We start from the raw sequence: 26,945 nt of genomic DNA on the forward strand, positions 1-26,945 counted from the left end.
CTTCGGCTCCGGGAGCCGGAGAGAGCGGCAGCATCGGAAAGGTGAAGAAGGAAGCTGTACAACACTGGGATTGTGTGCGCAGCTTGCCAACTGATAGAAAACAGTACCTTACACTTTCCTGACGTTTCCAATCACACGAATCTTCGATTGGAAGCTGTTTTGGACAACTTTTCTTTCCTTCATGCCAAACACTTGGCAGACCTCCGTGCAACGTCCAGAACACGATGGGAGATGTTTTCTGTGCTCCCGCAGGTTTTCCTTGCCAGACAGAGTGGAAAAGCTTTCTGCTAGGATGTAGACCACAAAAGACGCTAAAGACGAAGGTACGATGCTCTCCGGAGCTAAGAGCCGCTCCCGGGCTTCTTTCGGCAGAAGCGGCGCTAAGAGAGCACTGTGAGCGGTACAATCGTCTTTGCGCGAAGAAGCCGCTTCTTCGGCTCCGGGAGCCGGAGAGAGCGTCAGCATCGCAAAGGTGAAGAAGGAAGCTGTACAACACTGGGATTGTGTGCGCAGCTTGCCAACTGATAGAAAACAGTACCTTACACTTTCCTGACGTTTCCAATCACACGAATCTTCGATTGGAAGCTGTTTTGGACAACTTTTCTTTCCTTCATGCCAAACACTTGGCAGACCTCCGTGCAACGTCCAGAACACGATGGGAGATGTTTTCTGTGCTCCCGCAGGTTTTCCTTGCCAGACAGAGTGGAAAAGCTTTCTGCTAGGATGTAGACCACAAAAGACGCTAAAGACGAAGGTAGGATGCTCTCCGGAGCTAAGAGCCGCTCCCGGGCTTCTTTCGGCAGAAGCGGCGCTAAGAGAGCACTGTGAGCGGTACAATCGTCTTTGCGCGAAGAAGCCGCTTCTTCGGCTCCGGGAGCCGGAGAGAGCGGCAGCATCGGAAAGGTGAAGAAGGAAGCTGTACAACACTGGGATTGTGTGCGCAGCTTGCCAACTGATAGAAAACAGTACCTTACACTTTCCTGACGTTTCCAATCGCACGAATCTTCGATTGGAAGCTGTTTTGGACAACTTTTCTTTCCTTCATGCCAAACACTTGGCAGACCTCCGTGCAACGTCCAGAAGACGATGGGAGATGTTTTCTGTGCTCCCGCAGGTTTTCCTTGCCAGACAGAGTGGAAAAGCTTTCTGCTAGGATGTAGACCACAAAAGACGCTAAAGACGAAGGTACGATGCTCTCCGGAGCTAAGAGCCGCTCCCGGGCTTCTTTCGGCAGAAGCGGCGCTAAGAGAGCACTGTGAGCGGTACAATCGTCTTTGCGCGAAGAAGCCGCTTCTTCGGCTCCGGGAGCCGGAGAGAGCGGCAGCATCGCAAAGGTGAAGAAGGAAGCTGTACAACACTGGGATTGTGTGCGCAGCTTGCCAACTGATAGAAAACAGTACCTTACACTTTCCTGACGTTTCCAATCACACGAATCTTCGATTGGAAGCTGTTTTGGACAACTTTTCTTTCCTTCATGCCAAACACTTGGCAGACCTCCGTGCAACGTCCAGAACACGATGGGAGATGTTTTCTGTGCTCCCGCAGGTTTTCCTTGCCAGACAGAGTGGAAAAGCCTTCTGCTAGGATGTAGACCACAAAAGACGCTAAAGACGAAGGTACGATGCTCTCCGGAGCTAAGAGCCGCTCCCGGGCTTCTTTCGGCAGAAGCGGCGCTAAGAGAGCACTGTGAGCGGTACAATCGTCTTTGCGCGAAGAAGCCGCTTCTTCGGCTCCGGGAGCCGGAGAGAGCGGCAGCATCGCAAAGGTGAAGAAGGAAGCTGTACAACACTGGGATTGTGTGCGCAGCTTGCCAACTGATAGAAAACAGTACCTTACACTTTCCTGACGTTTCCAATCACACGAATCTTCGATTGGAAGCTGTTTTGGACAACTTTTCTTTCCTTCATGCCAAACACTTGGCAGACCTCCGTGCAACGTCCAGAACACGATGGGAGATGTTTTCTGTGCTCCCGCAGGTTTTCCTTGCCAGACAGAGTGGAAAAGCTTTCTGCTAGGATGTAGACCACAAAAGACGCTAAAGACGAAGGTACGATGCTCTCCGGAGCTAAGAGCCGCTCCCGGGCTTCTTTCGGCAGAAGCGGCGCTAAGAGAGCACTGTGAGCGGTACAATCGTCTTTGCGCGAAGAAGCCGCTTCTTCGGCTCCGGGAGCCGGAGAGAGCGTCAGCATCGGAAAGGTGAAGAAGGAAGCTGTACAACACTGGGATTGTGTGCGCAGCTTGCCAACTGATAGAAAACAGTACCTTACACTTTCCTGACGTTTCCAATCACACGAATCTTCGATTGGAAGCTGTTTTGGACAACTTTTCTTTCCTTCATGCCAAACACTTGGCAGACCTCCGTGCAACGTCCAGAACACGATGGGAGATGTTTTCTGTGCTCCCGCAGGTTTTCCTTGCCAGACAGAGTGGAAAAGCTTTCTGCTAGGATGTAGACCACAAAAGACGCTAAAGACGAAGGTACGATGCTCTCCGGAGCTAAGAGCCGCTCCCGGGCTTCTTTCGGCAGAAGCGGCGCTAAGAGAGCACTGTGAGCGGTACAATCGTCTTTGCGCGAAGAAGCCGCTTCTTCGGCTCCGGGAGCCGGAGAGAGCGTCAGCATCGGAAAGGTGAAGAAGGAAGCTGTACAACACTGGGATTGTGTGCGCAGCTTGCCAACTGATAGAAAACAGTACCTTACACTTTCCTGACGTTTCCTGTCGGGAGTTTAGTTCAAGTATGGCTTAAAGAAAAAGGCCACGAAGCCATGCAGCTGAGAGAAAAGTAACAGGTAGCTGTGAAGCAGTTTCAAAGCAGTTTCCAGCCTGACTTCTATAAACAATTAGTCTCTCTCAGGCATCCTTGTATAAGCAATAAAGTTCTCAGGCAGTCTTCCCATAACAAAGGTAACATCCTCTCTGGGAAAAGATGGCACCCTGGGAACAGTTATGGAAGTTTTGGGAACCGTTCGTATCACAGTGAGAACACTGATTTTGCTTGATGTAAACAATCAACGGTATTGTAAAACAAAAGGAGTGGTTAGAGTTTTCTCTGTTAGCCTATCATAAAGCTGTATTTTGGAATATGCATGAAGTTAATTAACACTGTTATTTAAAGTGACGGATCGATCAATAAAGTTGGAGTTCGATGCATTATAGGATGGTCGTTCTCCCCCTCACTTCAACAAATTGGTGACACCCGGACGTGATAGCGGACACCACGACGATCGCGGCCATCACGGGGATTGCGAACACCAAAGGATAAGTGAGGAATGGTTCAGGCTCCGAAGCAGCGGGAGCGGCAATAAGCGCGAAATTAAAGCGGAGGAAAAAAGAAAACCGCCGATACGCGCCGTGCCCTGGCGACCATAATTAGATGGGCCAGCTGATACGTGCGGCATAGAAGTCTTGGAATACGCTGCTAGGTGAAAGTGCGCACTTAAAAAGAGGTATGGAAAGACAAGCCGCATATGAACTTTTTATTACATTTTTGCAAAAAAGGCAAATTAAGGGTATAGACTTACAGAAAGAATTGCAAGGTCTTTTGGCTTATGGTCTGGAAAGGGGAGTCTTTGTGAATCCCCACACGGTTCACGAGTTGTCGGAGTGGCGTAAATTTGGTGATATATTATGGCAGGCTACGTTAGACGATGATAAAACTGCTAGGAAAATGGGTAAATTATGGCGGGTTATTAACAACGAACTGTTGCAGTTTCAGGCGGAAAAGAGGGCTGCCTATCAGGCTACTGCCGCTCACGATCGTAATAAAGAATACGATCAAGAGAGGGAGTTTGATAAAGAGTCGGGGACTCCTCTCGGCCCTGCAATGAGGACGGTTTCATTACCGACCTCGCCTCCTCCCTCGGCAAGCCAGGCGCCGAGCCAGGCTCCACAGGGCGCTTTACTACCCTCTGCGCCGCTTCTACCGCCTCCTTTAACGAGCCAGCCCCCCCTGACGAGCCAAGCTCCGCAGGGTGCTCCGCAGGGTGCTTTATTGCCCGCTTCGCCGCAGGCTACGCATAGCACTTCTGAGTCTCCCGTATTGCTTGCATCGCAGCAGCCAGGGCCACAAACGTGTGTCCCGTTCCCGAAAAGTAATCAGAGCCCTGGGTTGGAAAACGATCGAGCGGTGATGATTGCACGGGAAAGACGGGATGCGTGGGCAGCTCTTGCCAAAGATGCAATGGAGAAGGGAGACCAGGAGTTGATAAGCTTAGCGAGCGAACTGGCTTGTCCGGTTATTTTCATCCCCCAGGCTGGCGGAGGTATGCAAGCGACAATTAGTGCTTTAGATTGGAAGATGTTATCTCAGTTGCGAGCTACTGTTAGCCAGTTTGGCTTTAAAAGCGAACCAGCCAAGCAAATGCTCGACTATATTTTTGACACCAGTATTCTTCTTATTAATGATTGTCGTGGCATAGTTAAATTAATCTTTACCCAACATCAACAATTGCTGTTTAATGCTCATTGGCAAGCGCTCGTTAGCGAGTGCGTGGCAGTACAAAGGCAGCAGGGTGACCCTCTCCATGGCGTCACTGTTAGTGAGCTTATGGGTCTGGGACCTTTCTTTCGTCCTGAGGCACAAGCCTTAATAGGTCAAGAGAAGTGCCGGGAGGCAATAAGGTTAGTCAGACTCGCGATGGAAAGGGTAAAGGAACCAGAAGAGAGACCTGTATATATAGGGATCAAGCAAGGCAGAGAGGAATCATTTAGCTCTTTTATTGACAAGGTTGCTGCAGAAATTGAAAGAGCTGAGGTGCCAAAATATCTTAGGGGAGTATTGCTCAGGGAGTGTGCTCTCCGAAATTGTAATTCTACTACTAGGAGAGTACTTAACACCCTAGGTACTAATTGGACTATAGAAGAGGCATTAGAGAAGATGGCCCTCATATCTACGGGACAGCAGGCTTTTGTGGTAGATGCGATCAAACAGAAATCAACGTCAGGAATAGGCTTGCAAGAACAGGCAAAGTCCTCTCAGAGTCAGGTATTAGCTGCTCTTGCACCTCACCAAGCGTCAGCTGCATTTGCAAATCAAATAATATGGGCCCAAAAATGCCGCTCGGACGACCAGGCACCAACAGAAGTCATCGCTGCAGCATCGGCACCTTCTTCTGTCTCCAACCCGACACCACACGAAGCCGCCGCGGGGAGAGAGCGAAGCCGCCGCGGGGGGAGCAGCCACGGGTGCAGCGGTGCTTGCAGCAGAGTCAGCCTGCCGGCGAGTAAACAAAGAGCCCAGCGCAGGGGGGGGGGTTTCGCCCGCTCCGACACACGCACCGCGGGACTGGAGCGCTTTTTGCAGCGGGAGCATTTCTCCCTCCCCCCACAGCCGGCAAAAGCTTCAGTTTAAGACCTAACAGCCTAATGGATGTAACTTTTGTCAACAAAAGGAAAAGATCCCTGTTGAAATTAAGAAACCAGTGATGGTAAACAAGGAAAGTTAAAGGAACTTTTGTTTTTCCTGGCAGAGACTGTGAAACAGGAATCAGCGTACTGTATGCATGGGTCAAATTTCGGCCGGTTTGGCTCGGCATTGGTATGCTGTCTTGAAATCACCTGTATTGGCAGAGACTTTAACATCAGAAGCCCGGATGGCTCAGTCAGTGGAACATCAGACTCTAGAATTATATTTTGAAAAGTTTAAAAATGTTAAGATATGTTAGACTGATTGTATGAGTGAGATGTTGTGAGTGTGCTTTTTGATATAGAAATGCTATAGCAAACACGTGAACAAAGTTATTTTAGCTTATTATTTTAGAATCAGGCCTGTAAGTAAGTTATAGTAAATGCTATATTTTATGTCTATAGTAAGTTTTATCTGTTATTAAGTAGTTTAGGTTGAGTTGAGTGCTAAGTACTATTAAGGTTAAGTTTGTTAAGTTTATTTGCTGTTAAGTTCGAGGTCTGTTAAGGTTAAATCATATTAGGTTTAAGATAAGTTAGATTCTGTTAAGTTTGATCTTACATTATTTACAAATAAGTCTAAAATCAGTTAGATTTTGTTATAGTTTTGTTAGAATAAAGAGATTTTACATGTAAGTTCTGTTGATTTAAAATTCTATTAAGTTTAAGTAAAGATAAGTTTAAGTAATGTTAAGTTCTATTAAGTTTAAATATTTTAAGTTTAAGTATTTTAAGTATAAGTGCTATTAAGTTTAAGTGATGTTAGATAGATTTATGCTTTTACAATAGGTGTTTGTTTTATGACTCGTGTTCAAAGTGTTGTTGTAAACATCAGAGAAACCTTGCTAGCTGAAAATACTATTTAGTTATTAGAACTGCCTATTCTTATGTTGCAAAGAGTGTAGCACAGTTAGCCCATAGAATTTTGAAGCCAGTTAAGTTCTATTAATTTGAAAATAAGTCTGCTAAGTTAAGTATTTTAAGTGCTTCAAGTACATACTACTTTCTCACCACTCCAAATCAACAAAGGACTGAGAATCGCCCAGCTGATGCCATTTCAGCCAAATGACTAAAGGATTACAGACTATAAAACTGATTTTGAACATTTTTGAGAAACCCAGGGAAGAGGTGGATGTGAAAATCTCAAGGACAGAAAGGATCGTTTTCAGACTTGTCATTCACCTCCTCTCCAGGTTCACATGAATGAAAACAGCTAACAGCTTTCTTTTCTTAGTCCAATTACCACCTACCGTGCAATGCCTGATAAGGCCGGACATTGTGGCTCAGCTGAGGGTGGTTTTAACCCTTTGGGATAAAACGCTGTTGCCGGACAACCAGGGAACTGATTGACATTATTGAATCATTATCATCTTTCCATATAAAAGGATCGGCAAAAGAGAACTGCCTTGAATGTCACAGCCCACATTGTGCTGCTTGGGTTGCACTGTGTTGTGGAGGTTGTGACAGGACCTTTTGGGTGGATCAGTTGTCACTTTTTCGTTTATGGTGTGATACCTGTAATCATAGACATAACTGGGAACATAATTGGGAGTGGGCTCTACGGAATGAAACAGGACTAAACACTGCCTCAGCTTTAGATCTTTATGAGACACATGAGCAGAAAATCTTGGCTTATTATCGGTGGGAGGTACAGTGTATTTTGAAAAGGGTTAAAGGTTAAAAACTGATAAGAAAAAAAAAAGGTCAAAGTAAAAACAGAAAAATGAGGTTTACTTTTGTTATATTGCTAGGTGTAGTAGTAGCTGAAGAATTAAGGGTAATACAGTTTAATCAACCTAGAGATAATGTATGAATAACGCTTGCTAGACAGATTAATCAGTCGTCGCTTTGTCTCAGCATTGCCAGTATCGTCTCCTCAAGAAATTGCCTGCACAGAAAGGGTATACTGCCAGTCAGAGTGATGGCTACCAACAATGTCTGTTAATTCAATCACTTAATACTCCTTTGCATTCTCCACCTGAGGAGTTGGAGCTTTTTGGAAGTGCAAATGCTAGCATGGCCAGCACTTCCAACAGTGGATGGTTTAGCTTTGATTATTCTAATCCTCAAAAGATGAATCCATATAAACAAACATGGGCTACTCTGGATTCAGCTCTAAAGCCAAACATAGTATCTAAACAACTCTACAACCATTGTAAAGGCTCTAGCATCATGACACCTAAGAAGTTACCTACAGGAATATTTCTAATTTGCGGAGATAGAGCCTGGAATGGTATACCTGCTCAACCTCAGGGTGGACCTTGTTATTTAGGCAAGTTATCACTATTTCACCCTAATATATCTGTGCTGATGCAATTAAGTCATCAGGTAAGCAGGCAAAAGCGTAGCTTACATGACTTGGACTGTAGTCAAATAGGAGATCCGTGGTTCTGGAGTAAATTTAAACAAGTGATGGTTTCAGCTTTCCTACCCTGGGGTGCTGCAAGCAAAGCATTGACTCTAGCAAAACAAATAGGGTGTTGGGCTAAGGGTGAACTAAATAAAACTTCACAGATATTAGATATGTTAACTTCAGATGTACAAAGTGTTAACCACACTGATTTACAAAATAGAGCTGCTATAGATTTCTTATTATTAGCTCAAGGCCATGGGTGTGAAGAGTTTGAAGGAATGTGTTGCATGAATTTATCTGATCATTCTGTATCTATTCATGCTAAGATAAAAGAGCTACGGCTAGGACTTAATAAGCTTAAGGAAGAAGAAGGATTAGGTATTGATGGGTGGCTTAAAAGTTTCGGATTGGGACCCTGGCTAAGAAACCTTGTAACATATGCTATAGGGATATTAGGAGTACTCTTATTGCTTTTACTTATATTACCTTGTTTCTGTAGCTGTATCCAAAAAATGGTTAGTAGGATGATAGAGAAAATGTGGCAAACTAACCTCCTTTCTTTTAAAGAATAAGACGGGGGAAATGTCGGGAGTTTAGTTCAAGTATGGCTTAAAGAAAAAGGCCACGAAGCCATGCAGCTGAGAGAAAAGTAACAGGTAGCTGTGAAGCAGTTTCAAAGCAGTTTCCAGCCTGACTTCTATAAACAATTAGTCTCTCTCAGGCATCCTTGTATAAGCAATAAAGTTCTCAGGCAGTCTTCCCATAACAAAGGTAACATCCTCTCTGGGAAAAGATGGCACCCTGGGAACAGTTATGGAAGTTTTGGGAACCGTTCGTATCACAGTGAGAACACTGATTTTGCTTGATGTAAACAATCAACGGTATTGTAAAACAAAAGGAGTGGTTAGAGTTTTCTCTGTTAGCCTATCATAAAGCTGTATTTTGGAATATGCATGAAGTTAATTAACACTGTTATTTAAAGTGACGGATCGATCAATAAAGTTGGAGTTCGATGCATTATAGGATGGTCGTTCTCCCCCTCACTTCAACAGTTTCCAATCACACGAATCTTCGATTGGAAGCTGTTTTGGACAACTTTTCTTTCCTTCATGCCAAACACTTGGCAGACCTCCGTGCAACGTCCAGAAGACGATGGGAGATGTTTTCTGTGCTCCCGCAGGTTTTCCTTGCCAGACAGAGTGGAAAAGCTTTCTGCTAGGATGTAGACCACAAAAGACGCTAAAGACGAAGGTACGATGCTCTCCGGAGCTAAGAGCCGCTCCCGGGCTTCTTTCGGCAGAAGCGGCGCTAAGAGAGCACTGTGAGCGGTACAATCGTCTTTGCGCGAAGAAGCCGCTTCTTCGGCTCCGGGAGCCGGACAGAGCGGCAGCATCGCAAAGGTGAAGAAGGAAGCTGTACAACACTGGGATTGTGTGCGCAGCTTGCCAACTGATAGAAAACAGTACCTTACACTTTCCTGACGTTTCCAATCACACGAATCTTCGATTGGAAGCTGTTTTGGACAACTTTTCTTTCCTTCATGCCAAACACTTGGCAGACCTCCGTGCAACGTCCAGAAGACGATGGGAGATGTTTTCTGTGCTCCCGCAGGTTTTCCTTGCCAGACAGAGTGGAAAAGCTTTCTGCTAGGATGTAGACCACAAAAGACGCTAAAGACGAAGGTACGATGCTCTCCGGAGCTAAGAGCCGCTCCCGGGCTTCTTTCGGCAGAAGCGGCGCTAAGAGAGCACTGTGAGCGGTACAATCGTCTTTGCGCGAAGAAGCCGCTTCTTCGGCTCCGGGAGCCGGAGAGAGCGGCAGCATCGCAAAGGTGAAGAAGGAAGCTGTACAACACTGGGATTGTGTGCGCAGCTTGCCAACTGATAGAAAACAGTACCTTACACTTTCCTGACGTTTCCAATCACACGAATCTTCGATTGGAAGCTGTTTTGGACAACTTTTCTTTCCTTCATGCCAAACACTTGGCAGACCTCCGTGCAACGTCCAGAAGACGATGGGAGATGTTTTCTGTGCTCCCGCAGGTTTTCCTTGCCAGACAGAGTGGAAAAGCTTTCTGCTAGGATGTAGACCACAAAAGACGCTAAAGACGAAGGTAGGATGCTCTCCGGAGCTAAGAGCCGCTCCCGGGCTTCTTTCGGCAGAAGCGGCGCTAAGAGAGCACTGTGAGCGGTACAATCGTCTTTGCGCGAAGAAGCCGCTTCTTCGGCTCCGGGAGCCGGAGAGAGCGGCAGCATCGGAAAGGTGAAGAAGGAAGCTGTACAACACTGGGATTGTGTGCGCAGCTTGCCAACTGATAGAAAACAGTACCTTACACTTTCCTGACGTTTCCAATCACACGAATCTTCGATTGGAAGCTGTTTTGGACAACTTTTCTTTCCTTCATGCCAAACACTTGGCAGACCTCCGTGCAACGTCCAGAACACGATGGGAGATGTTTTCTGTGCTCCCGCAGGTTTTCCTTGCCAGACAGAGTGGAAAAGCTTTCTGCTAGGATGTAGACCACAAAAGACGCTAAAGACGAAGGTACGATGCTCTCCGGAGCTAAGAGCCGCTCCCGGGCTTCTTTCGGCAGAAGCGGCGCTAAGAGAGCACTGTGAGCGGTACAATCGTCTTTGCGCGAAGAAGCCGCTTCTTCGGCTCCGGGAGCCGGAGAGAGCGGCAGCATCGCAAAGGTGAAGAAGGAAGCTGTACAACACTGGGATTGTGTGCGCAGCTTGCCAAGTGATAGAAAACAGTACCTTACACTTTCCTGACGTTTCCTGTCGGGAGTTTAGTTCAAGTATGGCTTAAAGAAAAAGGCCACGAAGCCATGCAGCTGAGAGAAAAGTAACAGGTAGCTGTGAAGCAGTTTCAAAGCAGTTTCCAGCCTGACTTCTATAAACAATTAGTCTCTCTCAGGCATCCTTGTATAAGCAATAAAGTTCTCAGGCAGTCTTCCCATAACAAAGGTAACATCCTCTCTGGGAAAAGATGGCACCCTGGGAACAGTTATGGAAGTTTTGGGAACCGTTCGTATCACAGTGAGAACACTGATTTTGCTTGATGTAAACAATCAACGGTATTGTAAAACAAAAGGAGTGGTTAGAGTTTTCTCTGTTAGCCTATCATAAAGCTGTATTTTGGAATATGCATGAAGTTAATTAACACTGTTATTTAAAGTGACGGATCGATCAATAAAGTTGGAGTTCGATGCATTATAGGATGGTCGTTCTCCCCCTCACTTCAACAGTTTCCAATCACACGAATCTTCGATTGGAAGCTGTTTTGGACAACTTTTCTTTCCTTCATGCCAAACACTTGGCAGACCTCCGTGCAACGTCCAGAACACGATGGGAGATGTTTTCTGTGCTCCCGCAGGTTTTCCTTGCCAGACAGAGTGGAAAAGCTTTCTGCTAGGATGTAGACCACAAAAGACGCTAAAGACGAAGGTACGATGCTCTCCGGAGCTAAGAGCCGCTCCCGGGCTTCTTTCGGCAGAAGCGGCGCTAAGAGAGCACTGTGAGCGGTACAATCGTCTTTGCGCGAAGAAGCCGCTTCTTCGGCTCCGGGAGCCGGAGAGAGCGGCAGCATCGCAAAGGTGAAGAAGGAAGCTGTACAACACTGGGATTGTGTGCGCAGCTTGCCAACTGATAGAAAACAGTACCTTACACTTTCCTGACGTTTCCAATCACACGAATCTTGGATTGGAAGCTGTTTTGGACAACTTTTCTTTCCTTCATGCCAAACACTTGGCAGACCTCCGTGCAACGTCCAGAACACGATGGGAGATGTTTTCTGTGCTCCCGCAGGTTTTCCTTGCCAGACAGAGTGGAAAAGCTTTCTGCTAGGATGTAGACCACAAAAGACGCTAAAGACGAAGGTACGATGCTCTCCGGAGCTAAGAGCCGCTCCCGGGCTTCTTTCGGCAGAAGCGGCGCTAAGAGAGCACTGTGAGCGGTACAATCGTCTTTGCGCGAAGAAGCCGCTTCTTCGGCTCCGGGAGCCGGAGAGAGCGGCAGCATCGCAAAGGTGAAGAAGGAAGCTGTACAACACTGGGATTGTGTGCGCAGCTTGCCAACTGATAGAAAACAGAACCTTACACTTTCCTGACGTTTCCAATCGCACGAATCTTCGATTGGAAGCTGTTTTGGACAACTTCTCTTTCCTTCATGCCAAACACTTGGCAGACCTCCGTGCAACGTCCAGAACACGATGGGAGATGTTTTCTGTGCTCCCGCAGGTTTTCCTTGCCAGACAGAGTGGAAAAGCTTTCTGCTAGGATGTAGACCACAAAAGACGCTAAAGACGAAGGTACGATGCTCTCCGGAGCTAAGAGCCGCTCCCGGGCTTCTTTCGGCAGAAGCGGCGCTAAGAGAGCACTGTGAGCGGTACAATCGTCTTTGCGCGAAGAAGCCGCTTCTTCGGCTCCGGGAGCCGGAGAGAGCGGCAGCATCGCAAAGGTGAAGAAGGAAGCTGTACAACACTGGGATTGTGTGCGCAGCTTGCCAACTGATAGAAAACAGTACCTTACACTTTCCTGACGTTTCCAATCACACGAATCTTCGATTGGAAGCTGTTTTGGAGAACTTTTCTTTCCTTCATGCCAAACACTTGGCAGACCTCCGTGCAACGTCCAGAACACGATGGGAGATGTTTTCTGTGCTCCCGCAGGTTTTCCTTGCCAGACAGAGTGGAAAAGCTTTCTGCTAGGATGTAGACCACAAAAGACGCTAAAGACGAAGGTACGATGCTCTCCGGAGCTAAGAGCCGCTCCCGGGCTTCTTTCGGCAGAAGCGGCGCTAAGAGAGCACTGTGAGCGGTACAATCGTCTTTGCGCGAAGAAGCCGCTTCTTCGGCTCCGGGAGCCGGAGAGAGCGGCAGCATCGCAAAGGTGAAGAAGGAAGCTGTACAACACTGGGATTGTGTGCGCAGCTTTCCAACTGATAGAAAACAGTACCTTACACTTTCCTGACGTTTCCAATCACACGAATCTTCGATTGGAAGCTGTTTTGGACAACTTTTCTTTCCTTCATGCCAAACACTTGGCAGACCTCCGTGCAACGTCCAGAACACGATGGGAGATGTTTTCTGTGCTCCCGCAGGTTTTCCTTGCCAGACAGAGTGGAAAAGCTTTCTGCTAGGATGTAGACCACAAAAGACGCTAAAGACGAAGGTACGATGCTCTCCGGAGCTAAGAGCCGCTCCCGGGCTTCTTTCGGCAGAAGCGGCGCTAAGAGAGCACTGTGAGCGGTACAATCGTCTTTGCGCGAAGAAGCCGCTTCTTCGGCTCCGGGAGCCGGAGAGAGCGGCAGCATCGGAAAGGTGAAGAAGGAAGCTGTACAACACTGGGATTGTGTGCGCAGCTTGCCAACTGATAGAAAACAGTACCTTACACTTTCCTGACGTTTCCAATCACACGAATCTTCGATTGGAAGCTGTTTTGGACAACTTTTCTTTCCTTCATGCCAAACACTTGGCAGACCTCCGTGCAACGTCCAGAACACGATGGGAGATGTTTTCTGTGCTCCCGCAGGTTTTCCTTGCCAGACAGAGTGGAAAAGCTTTCTGCTAGGATGTAGACCACAAAAGACGCTAAAGACGAAGGTACGATGCTCTCCGGAGCTAAGAGCCGCTCCCGGGCTTCTTTCGGCAGAAGCGGCGCTAAGAGAGCACTGTGAGCGGTACAATCGTCTTTGCGCGAAGAAGCCGATTCTTCAGCTCCGGGAGCCGGAGAGAGCGGCAGCATCGCAAAGGTGAAGAAGGAAGCTGTACAACACTGGGATTGTGTGCGCAGCTTGCCAACTGATAGAAAACAGTACCTTACACTTTCCTGACGTTTCCAATCACACGAATCTTCGATTGGAAGCTGTTTTGGAGAACTTTTCTTTCCTTCATGCCAAACACTTGGCAGACCTCCGTGCAACGTCCAGAACACGATGGGAGATGTTTTCTGTGCTCCCGCAGGTTTTCCTTGCCAGACAGAGTGGAAAAGCTTTCTGCTAGGATGTAGACCACAAAAGACGCTAAAGACGAAGGTACGATGCTCTCCGGAGCTAAGAGCCGCTGCCGGGCTTCTTTCGGCAGAAGCGGCGCTAAGAGAGCACTGTGAGCGGTACAATCGTCTTTGCGCGAAGAAGCCGCTTCTTCGGCTCCGGGAGCCGGAGAGAGCGGCAGCATCGCAAAGGTGAAGAAGGAAGCTGTACAACACTGGGATTGTGTGCGCAGCTTTCCAACTGATAGAAAACAGTACCTTACACTTTCCTGACGTTTCCAATCACACGAATCTTCGATTGGAAGCTGTTTTGGACAACTTTTCTTTCCTTCATGCCAAACACTTGGCAGACCTCCGTGCAACGTCCAGAACACGATGGGAGATGTTTTCTGTGCTCCCGCAGGTTTTCCTTGCCAGACAGAGTGGAAAAGCTTTCTGCTAGGATGTAGACCACAAAAGACGCTAAAGACGAAGGTACGATGCTCTCCGGAGCTAAGAGCCGCTCCCGGGCTTCTTTCGGCAGAAGCGGCGCTAAGAGAGCACTGTGAGCGGTACAATCGTCTTTGCGCGAAGAAGCCGCTTCTTCGGCTCCGGGAGCCGGAGAGAGCGGCAGCATCGGAAAGGTGAAGAAGGAAGCTGTACAACACTGGGATTGTGTGCGCAGCTTGCCAACTGATAGAAAACAGTACCTTACACTTTCCTGACGTTTCCAATCACACGAATCTTCGATTGGAAGCTGTTTTGGACAACTTTTCTTTCCTTCATGCCAAACACTTGGCAGACCTCCGTGCAACGTCCAGAACACGATGGGAGATGTTTTCTGTGCTCCCGCAGGTTTTCCTTGCCAGACAGAGTGGAAAAGCTTTCTGCTAGGATGTAGACCACAAAAGACGCTAAAGACGAAGGTACGATGCTCTCCGGAGCTAAGAGCCGCTCCCGGGCTTCTTTCGGCAGAAGCGGCGCTAAGAGAGCACTGTGAGCGGTACAATCGTCTTTGCGCGAAGAAGCCGCTTCTTCGGCTCCGGGAGCCGGAGAGAGCGGCAGCATCGGAAAGGTGAAGAAGGAAGCTGTACAACACTGGGATTGTGTGCGCAGCTTGCCAACTGATAGAAAACAGTACCTTACACTTTCCTGACGTTTCCTGTCGGGAGTTTAGTTCAAGTATGGCTTAAAGAAAAAGGCCACGAAGCCATGCAGCTGAGAGAAAAGTAACAGGTAGCTGTGAAGCAGTTTCAAAGCAGTTTCCAGCCTGACTTCTATAAACAATTAGTCTCTCTCAGGCATCCTTGTATAAGCAATAAAGTTCTCAGGCAGTCTTCCCATAACAAAGGTAACATCCTCTCTGGGAAAAGATGGCACCCTGGGAACAGTTATGGAAGTTTTGGGAACCGTTCGTATCACAGTGAGAACACTGATTTTGCTTGATGTAAACAATCAACGGTATTGTAAAACAAAAGGAGTGGTTAGAGTTTTCTCTGTTAGCCTATCATAAAGCTGTATTTTGGAATATGCATGAAGTTAATTAACACTGTTATTTAAAGTGACGGATCGATCAATAAAGTTGGAGTTCGATGCATTATAGGATGGTCGTTCTCCCCCTCACTTCAACAAATTGGTGACACCCGGACGTGATAGCGGACACCACGACGATCGCGGCCATCACGGGGATTGCGAACACCAAAGGATAAGTGAGGAATGGTTCAGGCTCCGAAGCAGCGGGAGCGGCAATAAGCGCGAAATTAAAGCGGAGGAAAAAAGAAAACCGCCGATACGCGCCGTGCCCTGGCGACCATAATTAGATGGGCCAGCTGATACGTGCGGCATAGAAGTCTTGGAATACGCTGCTAGGTGAAAGTGCGCACTTAAAAAGAGGTATGGAAAGACAAGCCGCATATGAACTTTTTATTACATTTTTGCAAAAAAGGCAAATTAAGGGTATAGACTTACAGAAAGAATTGCAAGGTCTTTTGGCTTATGGTCTGGAAAGGGGAGTCTTTGTGAATCCCCACACGGTTCACGAGTTGTCGGAGTGGCGTAAATTTGGTGATATATTATGGCAGGCTACGTTAGACGATGATAAAACTGCTAGGAAAATGGGTAAATTATGGCGGGTTATTAACAACGAACTGTTGCAGTTTCAGGCGGAAAAGAGGGCTGCCTATCAGGCTACTGCCGCTCACGATCGTAATAAAGAATACGATCAAGAGAGGGAGTTTGATAAAGAGTCGGGGACTCCTCTCGGCCCTGCAATGAGGACGGTTTCATTACCGACCTCGCCTCCTCCCTCGGCAAGCCAGGCGCCGAGCCAGGCTCCACAGGGCGCTTTACTACCCTCTGCGCCGCTTCTACCGCCTCCTTTAACGAGCCAGCCCCCCCTGACGAGCCAAGCTCCGCAGGGTGCTCCGCAGGGTGCTTTATTGCCCGCTTCGCCGCAGGCTACGCATAGCACTTCTGAGTCTCCCGTATTGCTTGCATCGCAGCAGCCAGGGCCACAAACGTGTGTCCCGTTCCCGAAAAGTAATCAGAGCCCTGGGTTGGAAAACGATCGAGCGGTGATGATTGCACGGGAAAGACGGGATGCGTGGGCAGCTCTTGCCAAAGATGCAATGGAGAAGGGAGACCAGGAGTTGATAAGCTTAGCGAGCGAACTGGCTTGTCCGGTTATTTTCATCCCCCAGGCTGGCGGAGGTATGCAAGCGACAATTAGTGCTTTAGATTGGAAGATGTTATCTCAGTTGCGAGCTACTGTTAGCCAGTTTGGCTTTAAAAGCGAACCAGCCAAGCAAATGCTCGACTATATTTTTGACACCAGTATTCTTCTTATTAATGATTGTCGTGGCATAGTTAAATTAATCTTTACCCAACATCAACAATTGCTGTTTAATGCTCATTGGCAAGCGCTCGTTAGCGAGTGCGTGGCAGTACAAAGGCAGCAGGGTGACCCTCTCCATGGCGTCACTGTTAGTGAGCTTATGGGTCTGGGACCTTTCTTTCGTCCTGAGGCACAAGCCTTAATAGGTCAAGAGAAGTGCCGGGAGGCAATAAGGTTAGTCAGACTCGCGATGGAAAGGGTAAAGGAACCAGAAGAGAGACCTGTATATATAGGGATCAAGCAAGGCAGAGAGGAATCATTTAGCTCTTTTATTGACAAGGTTGCTGCAGAAATTGAAAGAGCTGAGGTGCCAAAATATCTTAGGGGAGTATTGCTCAGGGAGTGTGCTCTCCGAAATTGTAATTCTACTACTAGGAGAGTACTTAACACCCTAGGTACTAATTGGACTATAGAAGAGGCATTAGAGAAGATGGCCCTCATATCTACGGGACAGCAGGCTTTTGTGGTAGATGCGATCAAACAGAAATCAACGTCAGGAATAGGCTTGCAAGAACAGGCAAAGTCCTCTCAGAGTCAGGTATTAGCTGCTCTTGCACCTCACCAAGCGTCAGCTGCATTTGCAAATCAAATAATATGGGCCCAAAAATGCCGCTCGGACGACCAGGCACCAACAGAAGTCATCGCTGCAGCATCGGCACCTTCTTCTGTCTCCAACCCGACACCACACGAAGCCGCCGCGGGGAGAGAGCGAAGCCGCCGCGGGGGGAGCAGCCACGGGTGCAGCGGTGCTTGCAGCAGAGTCAGCCTGCCGGCGAGTAAACAAAGAGCCCAGCGCAGGGGGGGGGGTTTCGCCCGCTCCGACACACGCACCGCGGGACTGGAGCGCTTTTTGCAGCGGGAGCATTTCTCCCTCCCCCCACAGCCGGCAAAAGCTTCAGTTTAAGACCTAACAGCCTAATGGATGTAACTTTTGTCAACAAAAGGAAAAGATCCCTGTTGAAATTAAGAAACCAGTGATGGTAAACAAGGAAAGTTAAAGGAACTTTTGTTTTTCCTGGCAGAGACTGTGAAACAGGAATCAGCGTACTGTATGCATGGGTCAAATTTCGGCCGGTTTGGCTCGGCATTGGTATGCTGTCTTGAAATCACCTGTATTGGCAGAGACTTTAACATCAGAAGCCCGGATGGCTCAGTCAGTGGAACATCAGACTCTAGAATTATATTTTGAAAAGTTTAAAAATGTTAAGATATGTTAGACTGATTGTATGAGTGAGATGTTGTGAGTGTGCTTTTTGATATAGAAATGCTATAGCAAACACGTGAACAAAGTTATTTTAGCTTATTATTTTAGAATCAGGCCTGTAAGTAAGTTATAGTAAATGCTATATTTTATGTCTATAGTAAGTTTTATCTGTTATTAAGTAGTTTAGGTTGAGTTGAGTGCTAAGTACTATTAAGGTTAAGTTTGTTAAGTTTATTTGCTGTTAAGTTCGAGGTCTGTTAAGGTTAAATCATATTAGGTTTAAGATAAGTTAGATTCTGTTAAGTTTGATCTTACATTATTTACAAATAAGTCTAAAATCAGTTAGATTTTGTTATAGTTTTGTTAGAATAAAGAGATTTTACATGTAAGTTCTGTTGATTTAAAATTCTATTAAGTTTAAGTAAAGATAAGTTTAAGTAATGTTAAGTTCTATTAAGTTTAAATATTTTAAGTTTAAGTATTTTAAGTATAAGTGCTATTAAGTTTAAGTGATGTTAGATAGATTTATGCTTTTACAATAGGTGTTTGTTTTATGACTCGTGTTCAAAGTGTTGTTGTAAACATCAGAGAAACCTTGCTAGCTGAAAATACTATTTAGTTATTAGAACTGCCTATTCTTATGTTGCAAAGAGTGTAGCACAGTTAGCCCATAGAATTTTGAAGCCAGTTAAGTTCTATTAATTTGAAAATAAGTCTGCTAAGTTAAGTATTTTAAGTGCTTCAAGTACATACTACTTTCTCACCACTCCAAATCAACAAAGGACTGAGAATCGCCCAGCTGATGCCATTTCAGCCAAATGACTAAAGGATTACAGACTATAAAACTGATTTTGAACATTTTTGAGAAACCCAGGGAAGAGGTGGATGTGAAAATCTCAAGGACAGAAAGGATCGTTTTCAGACTTGTCATTCACCTCCTCTCCAGGTTCACATGAATGAAAACAGCTAACAGCTTTCTTTTCTTAGTCCAATTACCACCTACCGTGCAATGCCTGATAAGGCCGGACATTGTGGCTCAGCTGAGGGTGGTTTTAACCCTTTGGGATAAAACGCTGTTGCCGGACAACCAGGGAACTGATTGACATTATTGAATCATTATCATCTTTCCATATAAAAGGATCGGCAAAAGAGAACTGCCTTGAATGTCACAGCCCACATTGTGCTGCTTGGGTTGCACTGTGTTGTGGAGGTTGTGACAGGACCTTTTGGGTGGATCAGTTGTCACTTTTTCGTTTATGGTGTGATACCTGTAATCATAGACATAACTGGGAACATAATTGGGAGTGGGCTCTACGGAATGAAACAGGACTAAACACTGCCTCAGCTTTAGATCTTTATGAGACACATGAGCAGAAAATCTTGGCTTATTATCGGTGGGAGGTACAGTGTATTTTGAAAAGGGTTAAAGGTTAAAAACTGATAAGAAAAAAAAAAGGTCAAAGTAAAAACAGAAAAATGAGGTTTACTTTTGTTATATTGCTAGGTGTAGTAGTAGCTGAAGAATTAAGGGTAATACAGTTTAATCAACCTAGAGATAATGTATGAATAACGCTTGCTAGACAGATTAATCAGTCGTCGCTTTGTCTCAGCATTGCCAGTATCGTCTCCTCAAGAATTCTGCAGTCTTATTAATAATCGTGCTTTATGTATGCACAATATGGTAAATATTAAATTGCCTGCACAGAAAGGGTATACTGCCAGTCAGAGTGATGGCTACCAACAATGTCTGTTAATTCAATCACTTAATACTCCTTTGCATTCTCCACCTGAGGAGTTGGAGCTTTTTGGAAGTGCAAATGCTAGCATGGCCAGCACTTCCAACAGTGGATGGTTTAGCTTTGATTATTCTAATCCTCAAAAGATGAATCCATATAAACAAACATGGGCTACTCTGGATTCAGCTCTAAAGCCAAACATAGTATCTAAACAACTCTACAACCATTGTAAAGGCTCTAGCATCATGACACCTAAGAAGTTACCTACAGGAATATTTCTAATTTGCGGAGATAGAGCCTGGAATGGTATACCTGCTCAACCTCAGGGTGGACCTTGTTATTTAGGCAAGTTATCACTATTTCACCCTAATATATCTGTGCTGATGCAATTAAGTCATCAGGTAAGCAGGCAAAAGCGTAGCTTACATGACTTGGACTGTAGTCAAATAGGAGATCCGTGGTTCTGGAGTAAATTTAAACAAGTGATGGTTTCAGCTTTCCTACCCTGGGGTGCTGCAAGCAAAGCATTGACTCTAGCAAAACAAATAGGGTGTTGGGCTAAGGGTGAACTAAATAAAACTTCACAGATATTAGATATGTTAACTTCAGATGTACAAAGTGTTAACCACACTGATTTACAAAATAGAGCTGCTATAGATTTCTTATTATTAGCTCAAGGCCATGGGTGTGAAGAGTTTGAAGGAATGTGTTGCATGAATTTATCTGATCATTCTGTATCTATTCATGCTAAGATAAAAGAGCTACGGCTAGGACTTAATAAGCTTAAGGAAGAAGAAGGATTAGGTATTGATGGGTGGCTTAAAAGTTTCGGATTGGGACCCTGGCTAAGAAACCTTATAACATATGCTATAGGGATATTAGGAGTACTCTTATTGCTTTTACTTATATTACCTTGTTTCTGTAGCTGTATCCAAAAAATGGTTAGTAGGATGATAGAGAAAATGTGGCAAACTAACCTCCTTTCTTTTAAAGAAAAAGACGGGGGAAATGTCGGGAGTTTAGTTCAAGTATGGCTTAAAGAAAAAGGCCACGAAGCCATGCAGCTGAGAGAAAAGTAACAGGTAGCTGTGAAGCAGTTTCAAAGCAGTTTCCAGCCTGACTTCTATAAACAATTAGTCTCTCTCAGGCATCCTTGTATAAGCAATAAAGTTCTCAGGCAGTCTTCCCATAACAAAGGTAACATCCTCTCTGGGAAAAGATGGCACCCTGGGAACAGTTATGGAAGTTTTGGGAACCGTTCGTATCACAGTGAGAACACTGATTTTGCTTGATGTAAACAATCAACGGTATTGTAAAACAAAAGGAGTGGTTAGAGTTTTCTCTGTTAGCCTATCATAAAGCTGTATTTTGGAATATGCATGAAGTTAATTAACACTGTTATTTAAAGTGACGGATCGATCAATAAAGTTGGAGTTCGATGCATTATAGGATGGTCGTTCTCCCCCTCACTTCAACAGTTTCCAATCACACGAATCTTCGATTGGAAGCTGTTTTGGACAACTTTTCTTTCCTTCATGCCAAACACTTGGCAGACCTCCGTGCAACGTCCAGAAGACGATGGGAGATGTTTTCTGTGCTCCCGCAGGTTTTCCTTGCCAGACAGAGTGGAAAAGCTTTCTGCTAGGATGTAGACCACAAAAGACGCTAAAGACGAAGGTACGATGCTCTCCGGAGCTAAGAGCCGCTCCCGGGCTTCTTTCGGCAGAAGCGGCGCTAAGAGAGCACTGTGAGCGGTACAATCGTCTTTGCGCGAAGAAGCCGCTTCTTCGGCTCCGGGAGCCGGAGAGAGCAGCAGCATCGCAAAGGTGAAGAAGGAAGCTGTACAACACTGGGATTGTGTGCGCAGCTTGCCAACTGATAGAAAACAGTACCTTACACTTTCCTGACGTTTCCAATCACACGAATCTTCGATTGGAAGCTGTTTTGGACAACTTTTCTTTCCTTCATGCCAAACACTTGGCAGACCTCCGTGCAACGTCCAGAACACGATGGGAGATGTTTTCTGTGCTCCCGCAGGTTTTCCTTGCCAGACAGAGTGGAAAAGCTTTCTGCTAGGATGTAGACCACAAAAGACGCTAAAGACGAAGGTAGGATGCTCTCCGGAGCTAAGAGCCGCTCCCGGGCTTCTTTCGGCAGAAGCGGCGCTAAGAGAGCACTGTGAGCGGTACAATCGTCTTTGCGCGAAGAAGCCGCTTCTTCGGCTCCGGGAGCCGGAGAGAGCGGCAGCATCGCAAAGGTGAAGAAGGAAGCTGTACAACACTGGGATTGTGTGCGCAGCTTGCCAACTGATAGAAAACAGTACCTTACACTTTCCTGACGTTTCCAATCGCACGAATCTTCGATTGGAAGCTGTTTTGGACAACTTTTCTTTCCTTCATGCCAAACACTTGGCAGACCTCCGTGCAACGTCCAGAAGACGATGGGAGATGTTTTCTGTGCTCCCGCAGGTTTTCCTTGCCAGACAGAGTGGAAAAGCTTTCTGCTAGGATGTAGACCACAAAAGACGCTAAAGACGAAGGTACGATGCTCTCCGGAGCTAAGAGCCGCTCCCGGGCTTCTTTCGGCAGAAGCGGCGCTAAGAGAGCACTGTGAGCGGTACAATCGTCTTTGCGCGAAGAAGCCGCTTCTTCGGCTCCGGGAGCCGGACAGAGCGGCAGCATCGCAAAGGTGAAGAAGGAAGCTGTACAACACTGGGATTGTGTGCGCAGCTTGCCAACTGATAGAAAACAGTACCTTACACTTTCCTGACGTTTCCAATCACACGAATCTTCGATTGGAAGCTGTTTTGGACAACTTTTCTTTCCTTCATGCCAAACACTTGGCAGACCTCCGTGCAACGTCCAGAAGACGATGGGAGATGTTTTCTGTGCTCCCGCAGGTTTTCCTTGCCAGACAGAGTGGAAAAGCTTTCTGCTAGGATGTAGACCACAAAAGACGCTAAAGACGAAGGTACGATGCTCTCCGGAGCTAAGAGCCGCTCCCGGGCTTCTTTCGGCAGAAGCGGCGCTAAGAGAGCACTGTGAGCGGTACAATCGTCTTTGCGCGAAGAAGCCGCTTCTTCGGCTCCGGGAGCCGGAGAGAGCGGCAGCATCGCAAAGGTGAAGAAGGAAGCTGTACAACACTGGGATTGTGTGCGCAGCTTGCCAACTGATAGAAAACAGTACCTTACACTTTCCTGACGTTTCCAATCACACGAATCTTCGATTGGAAGCTGTTTTGGACAACTTCTCTTTCCTTCATGCCAAACACTTGGCAGACCTCCGTGCAACGTCCAGAACACGATGGGAGATGTTTTCTGTGCTCCCGCAGGTTTTCCTTGCCAGACAGAGTGGAAAAGCTTTCTGCTAGGATGTAGACCACAAAAGACGCTAAAGACGAAGGTACGATGCTCTCCGGAGCTAAGAGCCGCTCCCGGGCTTCTTTCGGCAGAAGCGGCGCTAAGAGAGCACTGTGAGCGGTACAATCGTCTTTGCGCGAAGAAGCCGCTTCTTCGGCTCCGGGAGCCGGAGAGAGCGGCAGCATCGGAAAGGTGAAGAAGGAAGCTGTACAACACTGGGATTGTGTGCGCAGCTTGCCAACTGATAGAAAACAGTACCTTACACTTTCCTGACGTTTCCAATCACACGAATCTTCGATTGGAAGCTGTTTTGGACAACTTTTCTTTCCTTCATGCCAAACACTTGGCAGACCTCCGTGCAACGTCCAGAAGACGATGGGAGATGTTTTCTGTGCTCCCGCAGGTTTTCCTTGCCAGACAGAGTGGAAAAGCTTTCTGCTAGGATGTAGACCACAAAAGACGCTAAAGACGCAGGTACGATGCTCTCCGGAGCTAAGAGCCGCTCCCGGGCTTCTTTCGGCAGAAGCGGCGCTAAGAGAGCACTGTGAGCGGTACAATCGTCTTTGCGCGAAGAAGCCGCTTCTTCGGCTCCGGGAGCCGGAGAGAGCGGCAGCATCGCAAAGGTGAAGAAGGAAGCTGTACAACACTGGGATTGTGTGCGCAGCTTGCCAACTGATAGAAAACAGTACCTTACACTTTCCTGACGTTTCCAATCACACGAATCTTCGATTGGAAGCTGTTTTGGACAACTTTTCTTTCCTTCATGCCAAACACTTGGCAGACCTCCGTGCAACGTCCAGAACACGATGGGAGATGTTTTCTGTGCTCCCGCAGGTTTTCCTTGCCAGACAGAGTGGAAAAGCTTTCTGCTAGGATGTAGACCACAAAAGACGCTAAAGACGAAGGTACGATGCTCTCCGGAGCTAAGAGCCGCTCCCGGGCTTCTTTCGGCAGAAGCGGCGCTAAGAGAGCACTGTGAGCGGTACAATCGTCTTTGCGCGAAGAAGCCGCTTCTTCGGCTCCGGGAGCCGGAGAGAGCGGCAGCATCGCAAAGGTGAAGAAGGAAGCTGTACAACACTGGGATTGTGTGCGCAGCTTGCCAAGTGATAGAAAACAGTACCTTACACTTTCCTGACGTTTCCTGTCGGGAGTTTAGTTCAAGTATGGCTTAAAGAAAAAGGCCACGAAGCCATGCAGCTGAGAGAAAAGTAACAGGTAGCTGTGAAGCAGTTTCAAAGCAGTTTCCAGCCTGACTTCTATAAACAATTAGTCTCTCTCAGGCATCCTTGTATAAGCAATAAAGTTCTCAGGCAGTCTTCCCATAACAAAGGTAACATCCTCTCTGGGAAAAGATGGCACCCTGGGAACAGTTATGGAAGTTTTGGGAACCGTTCGTATCACAGTGAGAACACTGATTTTGCTTGATGTAAACAATCAACGGTATTGTAAAACAAAAGGAGTGGTTAGAGTTTTCTCTGTTAGCCTACCATAAAGCTGTATTTTGGAATATGCATGAAGTTAATTAACACTGTTATTTAAAGTGACGGATCGATCAATAAAGTTGGAGTTCGATGCATTATAGGATGGTCGTTCTCCCCCTCACTTCAACAGTTTCCAATCACACGAATCTTCGATTGGAAGCTGTTTTGGACAACTTTTCTTTCCTTCATGCCAAACACTTGGCAGACCTCCGTGCAACGTCCAGAAGACGATGGGAGATGTTTTCTGTGCTCCCGCAGGTTTTCCTTGCCAGACAGAGTGGAAAAGCTTTCTGCTAGGATGTAGACCACAAAAGACGCTAAAGACGAAGGTACGATGCTCTCCGGAGCTAAGAGCCGCTCCCGGGCTTCTTTCGGCAGAAGCGGCGCTAAGAGAGCACTGTGAGCGGTACAATCGTCTTTGCGCGAAGAAGCCGCTTCTTCGGCTCCGGGAGCCGGAGAGAGCGGCAGCATCGCAAAGGTGAAGAAGGAAGCTGTACAACACTGGGATTGTGTGCGCAGCTTGCCAACTGATAGAAAACAGTACCTTACACTTTCCTGACGTTTCCAATCACACGAATCTTCGATTGGAAGCTGTTTTGGAGAACTTTTCTTTCCTTCATGCCAAACACTTGGCAGACCTCCGTGCAACGTCCAGAACACGATGGGAGATGTTTTCTGTGCTCCCGCAGGTTTTCCTTGCCAGACAGAGTGGAAAAGCTTTCTGCTAGGATGTAGACCACAAAAGACGCTAAAGACGAAGGTAGGATGCTCTCCGGAGCTAAGAGCCGCTCCCGGGCTTCTTTCGGCAGAAGCGGCGCTAAGAGAGCACTGTGAGCGGTACAATCGTCTTTGCGCGAAGAAGCCGCTTCTTCGGCTCCGGGAGCCGGAGAGAGCGGCAGCATCGGAAAGGTGAAGAAGGAAGCTGTACAACACTGGGATTGTGTGCGCAGCTTGCCAACTGATAGAAAACAGTACCTTACACTTTCCTGACGTTTCCAATCGCACGAATCTTCGATTGGAAGCTGTTTTGGACAACTTCTCTTTCCTTCATGCCAAACACTTGGCAGACCTCCGTGCAACGTCCAGAACACGATGGGAGATGTTTTCTGTGCTCCCGCAGGTTTTCCTTGCCAGACAGAGTGGAAAAGCTTTCTGCTAGGATGTAGACCACAAAAGACGCTAAAGACGAAGGTAGGATGCTCTCCGGAGCTAAGAGCTGCTCCCGGGCTTCTTTCGGCAGAAGCGGCGCTAAGAGAGCACTGTGAGCGGTACAATCGTCTTTGCGCGAAGAAGCCGCTTCTTCGGCTCCGGGAGCCGGAGAGAGCGGCAGCATCGCAAAGGTGAAGAAGGAAGCTGTACAACACTGGGATTGTGTGCGCAGCTTGCCAACTGATAGAAAACAGTACCTTACACTTTCCTGACGTTTCCAATCACACGAATCTTCGATTGGAAGCTGTTTTGGAGAACTTTTCTTTCCTTCATGCCAATCACTTGGCAGACCTCCGTGCAACGTCCAGAACACGATGGGAGATGTTTTCTGTGCTCCCGCAGGTTTTCCTTGCCAGACAGAGTGGAAAAGCTTTCTGCTAGGATGTAGACCACAAAAGACGCTAAAGACGAAGGTAGGATGCTCTCCGGAGCTAAGAGCCGCTCCCGGGCTTCTTTCGGCAGAAGCGGCGCTAAGAGAGCACTGTGAGCGGTACAATCGTCTTTGCGCGAAGAAGCCGCTTCTTCGGCTCCGGGAGCCGGAGAGAGCGGCAGCATCGCAAAGGTGAAGAAGGAAGCTGTACAACACTGGGATTGTGTGCGCAGCTTTCCAACTGATAGAAAACAGTACCTTACACTTTCCTGACGTTTCCAATCACACGAATCTTCGATTGGAAGCTGTTTTGGACAACTTCTCTTTCCTTCATGCCAAACACTTGGCAGACCTCCGTGCAACGTCCAGAACACGATGGGAGATGTTTTCTGTGCTCCCGCAGGTTTTCCTTGCCAGACAGAGTGGAAAAGCTTTCTGCTAGGATGTAGACCACAAAAGACGCTAAAGACGAAGGTACGATGCTCTCCGGAGCTAAGAGCCGCTCCCGGGCTTCTTTCGGCAGAAGCGGCGCTAAGAGAGCACTGTGAGCGGTACAATCGTCTTTGCGCGAAGAAGCCGCTTCTTCGGCTCCGGGAGCCGGAGAGAGCGGCAGCATCGGAAAGGTGAAGAAGGAAGCTGTACAACACTGGGATTGTGTGCGCAGCTTGCCAACTGATAGAAAACAGTACCTTACACTTTCCTGACGTTTCCAATCACACGAATCTTCGATTGGAAGCTGTTTTGGACAACTTTTCTTTCCTTCATGCCAAACACTTGGCAGACCTCCGTGCAACGTCCAGAAGACGATGGGAGATGTTTTCTGTGCTCCCGCAGGTTTTCCTTGCCAGACAGAGTGGAAAAGCTTTCTGCTAGGATGTAGACCACAAAAGACGCTAAAGACAAAGGTACGATGCTCTCCGGAGCTAAGAGCCGCTCCCGGGCTTCTTTCGGCAGAAGCGGCGCTAAGA

The sequence above is a fragment of the Ammospiza caudacuta genome, chromosome 8 (assembly GCF_027887145.1).
Source record: "Ammospiza caudacuta isolate bAmmCau1 chromosome 8, bAmmCau1.pri, whole genome shotgun sequence".
In the NCBI taxonomy this organism is placed as follows: Eukaryota; Metazoa; Chordata; class Aves; order Passeriformes; family Passerellidae; genus Ammospiza; species Ammospiza caudacuta.